Source organism: Condylura cristata, unplaced genomic scaffold, assembly GCF_000260355.1.
Source record: "Condylura cristata isolate star-nosed mole 26May11 unplaced genomic scaffold, ConCri1.0 scaffold00011, whole genome shotgun sequence".
Classification (NCBI taxonomy): Eukaryota; Metazoa; Chordata; class Mammalia; order Eulipotyphla; family Talpidae; genus Condylura; species Condylura cristata.
In genome coordinates this window covers 26,457,897-26,462,773 of record NW_004567112.1, presented here as the reverse complement: position 1 = coordinate 26,462,773, position 4,877 = coordinate 26,457,897, and positions in this window count along the sequence as shown.

Below are 4,877 nucleotides of genomic sequence, written 5' to 3'. Positions count from 1 at the left end.
GTCCTATTTCCAGCCCACCCGAACCCATTGCACAGATGAAGAAAAGGAAGCTCGGAAAGGTGGTCGCTGGACAGAGAGAATACTCCTAGACTGCAAGGGGATCTGGTGTGGCCATCTCCTTGAAGCACAGTTATTGCTAAGGGGAGGTGGTCTTGGAGCACACCAGGCGCGAGGATGGGGGGGGAAGCACCAGGTCATAAAGGTTGCATTGGGAACTTGGGTTCATGCCGAAAGAGGCACACGGATCTAAAAGCTGACCCACATCCCACGCTGATTAGCAGTTGTGGGTCCTTGCTAAGGGTGACCTCTCTGAACTTCATTTTGCAGATGGGGGGTGACATCTGGCATGTCAGCATAGCTGCACGAGGGCAGGGAGCTGGGAAGTGGCAGGACTCTTGGTGTCCTGGTGACCTGCCTCACTCACCTTGTGTGCCTGGAGTTCACTGTCCCAGCTGGTGGAAAGTGGAAGGAGCCCTTTCCACACGAGGGCCACGCTGGAGAAAGCAATTCCTGCATCCTTTGTCAATGCTGGCCTCTCTCTTTGTTCAAGTCAGCATTAAATCAAAATACATTCCCTCCCCCAGCCTTGCTTTCTAAACTTCGCCAAAACTAGTGTTATACTGAAGATCTGGGGCTAGTGCTTTTCCTGTGGTTCTCCAATACATAACATTGTTTAGTTTCTACCTATTTGCTCCCTGCATACTATTTAGGTTCCCAAATAATCTACTAGACCATCTTTGCTGAAAACACAATCCACAACACAATCCGTCTGGTGATCCAGACGGAATTCAGTATATCATTTGTCCTGGACTCTCATAGCAAAGGCCTTCTCCCTGTCACCTGCCCACTCACCCACAAACTTACCATTTGAACATCCTCCACCAACTTATTTGTCCATCAGCAGATTCTATCAGGTCCAATTGTGTTCTGAGTTTGGAAGGCTAATACAAGCTGATGCAGGTCCCTGTGGACACTTCATGGAGGCCCTATACAACTGACCTGGAGTAACCCAGCCTCCTGAAGATTCTTAAAGGTCCAACTTCCCTCAAAATAAATACATTCTGCCATCACATGACAGGCTGAGGAGGAGAGGTCTCTGTTTCCTTCTTCATTTTCAGCTGTCTGCTAAAATTTGGGTAGAGGTGAAAGTATTGCATGGTTTTATAATCAGCCTGACTGTGTAGCAAATACATCCCTAAGCTAAGAGCATAGAGGGGAAGTAAACCGCCCTTCCCCCAATGTGTTTAACAGATTCCTGTTACTTTTCAGTCTGCACTTTCATATGATATTTTTAAGATTTCCTTCTCCACAGCTCATACACATTTTACAACTACAAGCAGTTATTTGCATGCTTGAAATATCATTGAAAGAGTGAGAACCAACCACAGACTAGATAAAAGGGGTTTCAGTTTGATGGAGAGTTGAAAAGTAAGAAATCGTAGTTACAAAGGATGTGTTTGTGCACTCAGCAGGAAAACCCATGAAGCACATGGTGGAACTTCCATGCAACCTGAAGCATCTTTTCCCTGCAAACTGGAGGAGAGTGAGCAGTGCATTGGTTTCCCCTAAAGCTGAGGAAATGTGCCCATCTAACAGTAGGTGTAGCATGAGAGAGCTTCTCCAAACCACCCTCACTGGGGACCCACTACCTGAGCACTGACTGTGAGCTTGGTGTCAAGGAGTCTGCAGGATGGATGCTGAAAGAAATGCTCCTCAGGTTCCAGGAGGCTCCAAACGGAAGGGACTAGAATGAGGGAGAGGTTATCAACAGGACAACTGACCACGATGGAGGCTACCCCCTCTTCCTCTTCCTGTCCTGCTGGAAACGTCTGCAGTGAAGGTGACCCTTGAACTGAACCTGCAAGGGTACTGAGAAAGTCCCAGAGCAGAGGCTGAGGGGCTCCTTCCAACCAGGGAACAGTATGAGTTAAGGCACAGAAGTTGAAGGACCCAGGAGTTACAAGTCCCTCAAGAGATTTCTGGGACCCAGAAAACCCGCTCTATCTCCTCAAGGCTAGACATTGACTTTGTGACCGTCCTGCTGCCTGAACTTGGGGGAGGTGGTAGATAAACATCTTTAGGATGGATGAGGAGTGTTCGTAGGATCATTTCCAAGCTGTGTTTCTCAAACAGAGGTACCATGAGCAGGGTTCTTCAAGCTCCTGTTAGAATTCTTGAAATTTTAGAAAGATCTAAAAAATGTTCTATGCACATGGATTACCTGAATCAGTGCCTTACAAACACTCGGTGGCTCCTGATACCTGTGCCTTTGTTGGGACTTAGGTTGGCCATCAGGGTGGACTCCACAGGTCAAAGGCTCCCACACCAATACTGTCAGCAGTTGGGATTTGTGTCATCTCAGCACGTGGCACTGAGGACCTGAAGCCTCAGATAAGTCTGTCTCACATTCAGTCCCATTTTCACTTAGGAGGCAAGTTTGTTTTGCAAACACCAAACTCAACAGTCAACAGTCACAAAAAATGAATTTTGTTAGTCTGAGTTTGATTGCTGTTATAATTGTTTTCATATTTAATTTATAAACTTGTTTTATTGTTATAAAGCAAATAAAAACTGAATGTTTGTATTTGTGTTGACTAAGCAGCAATAACTTATGTCAACACAGGCTCTTTAAGAATGTTCGTGGCCTTTGAAAGGTTACTCAAGTTTGCAAAACACTGCTATAGGGAATTCTCACTTTCTTCCCCAAGCCTGACACCACCTTGGATCGGCAGTTCCTGGGTGGACATTGGGATGGTCTGCAGGAATCCAGCAGCAGATCGTCAGTGAGTCCACCCTCGGGGGTTCTCACCTCATGTGTGGACCTTCTCTCCATGTCCTTGAGCTCTGCCTCCAGCCAAGCTCACAGCACATCCACACGCATCTGTACATACAGGATCTGGTCCTGGCGCCACGCTTACAGCTCTAGATGTGGTATTTTTGTGTATCACTGCTTTTCTCTTCCCTGCAGCTCAACACCTCCAGGCCCTCAGTATTCCCAGCACCCAGCTCACTTACTGATGGAGACTTCCAGTGAGTTTGGCTGAGTGGGAAACATTAGAGGTTTGGACAAACATTGAAGAGGACATACATTGTTTTCTCAATCAATTTCCACACCACACATACTCACCAGCTTCCTTCTGCAAAAACCTGTAACAGTGTCCAAAGCACTCTGAGAACTCGAGGCCAGTAGGCAATTCCGTGTCTGCCAAAAGTCAGCCACTGGTTGCTTAATGTATTTATTCCATTCCAAGCACAAATCAACAAACAATGAGGACTCACTGTCCGATGGCTCTCCCAAGGATCTGGGCCCAGGAATGCTTCCCACCGGAAACCAAAGATGTTCTTCAGATTCTGTTATTGTTTGCTAGGACCTTAGAAACTAGATAACGCAGACTGGGTGGCTTCCACATGCATTATTTCTCACAGTTCTGGAGCAGGGGCCAGTCAGAGATCAAGGTGTCAGTGGGGATGGTTTCTCCTTGGCTTGCAATTGACAGGCTTCTTCCTCCATCTTCACATGGTCTTCCTTCTGCATGTGTCTGTGTCCTAGCTTCCTCTTTTTACAAGAACATTTATCATATTAGATTAGAGGTCTCTTTTTCTAACTGTTAAAAGGCAAATTAACTCATCTTTAAAGTTCTTCTTTCCAACAGTCACGTACTGAGGTTCTAGAGGTTAGACTTCAGCATAGGAATTTGGGAAGGACATGAGTCAGCCCATAACAGCACCTCGGTACAGCTGAGAAAAGGGCCATCAGGATTCTGCCATATGAAATAGAACATTCCTCTGCCCCCCAGAACCTTCTACCTGGACTGTTCTTTGTAATGTCACATCCCCTAGTCAATGTACTGTCTTTCCCTCCTGCCCTCGCTCTCTCTCTTCAGTCTGCCTTAACCAACTCCATCTTCCGAAGCCCGTCCTTCTGCCTACAGAGACCTGCCTACAGCAACCCTGGCTTCTTTCCCATCTGCACTGTCTTTACCTTCACCCAGTACAGCCGCCATCCCAGTCTCAAGATCTCCCTCTCACTTGCACATTTCACCCTGGATAAGAAATGAGGACATACCACAAAAAGGGCTTTGTAATTTAATTCTCTTGAGTTGGCTGGGTCCTCATCCATTAAAAAGTACTCTTAAATCAAAACTAATTTAATTCAGACAAACCGAGGAATAGAATGCTAAGAGCTAGAGTTCTCGAAGTGTGGTCTATAGACCACAAATGTGGATGGGGAAGGTCTCCAAAGTAATTTTTAACTGGAAGTGATGCTTCATTAAATGTTTTATTGTATTTTTATTTTTTTATTATAAAAGTTATACTTGCTCAATATAGAAGGCAAAAAATACTGCACATTATATAAAACAACAATTATCAGCTGTAATCAACTTGGACATTTCATTGCAGTTGTAATATTTTCATGAATTGCTTTCAAGTGAATGCAATATTTATTATCTTAAATAGTCCTTAGTTATAAGAAAGCTTTTGATATCCATGTATATCTTAACCCTTTGATGACTCTTTTGTAATATTTTTCAGTTTTTTTGTGAACTTCTAAGGTAGCTGTAATGTCTTTTTCTAGAAAAGTATAATTTTCTATTATGTGTAACATTTATTTGATCTCTTATTAAGTTTTTAACTTTCAGAGAAATACCAAAAATTGTCAAGGAACAATGTACTATCTAATGGGAGCATTTCAGAGCTTTTGCTACTTTGAGATAAATATTCCTTATCATTTGAAGAAAATTTGTTCTTAGTTTCTAAGCAGTTTATATGTTATTATTGTATTTATTATGTATCTTTTTCATTAAATACAATTTGCACACCACAAAATTTACTCTTTTAACACTTACAATTTAGTGGCTTACAGTATACACAAAATT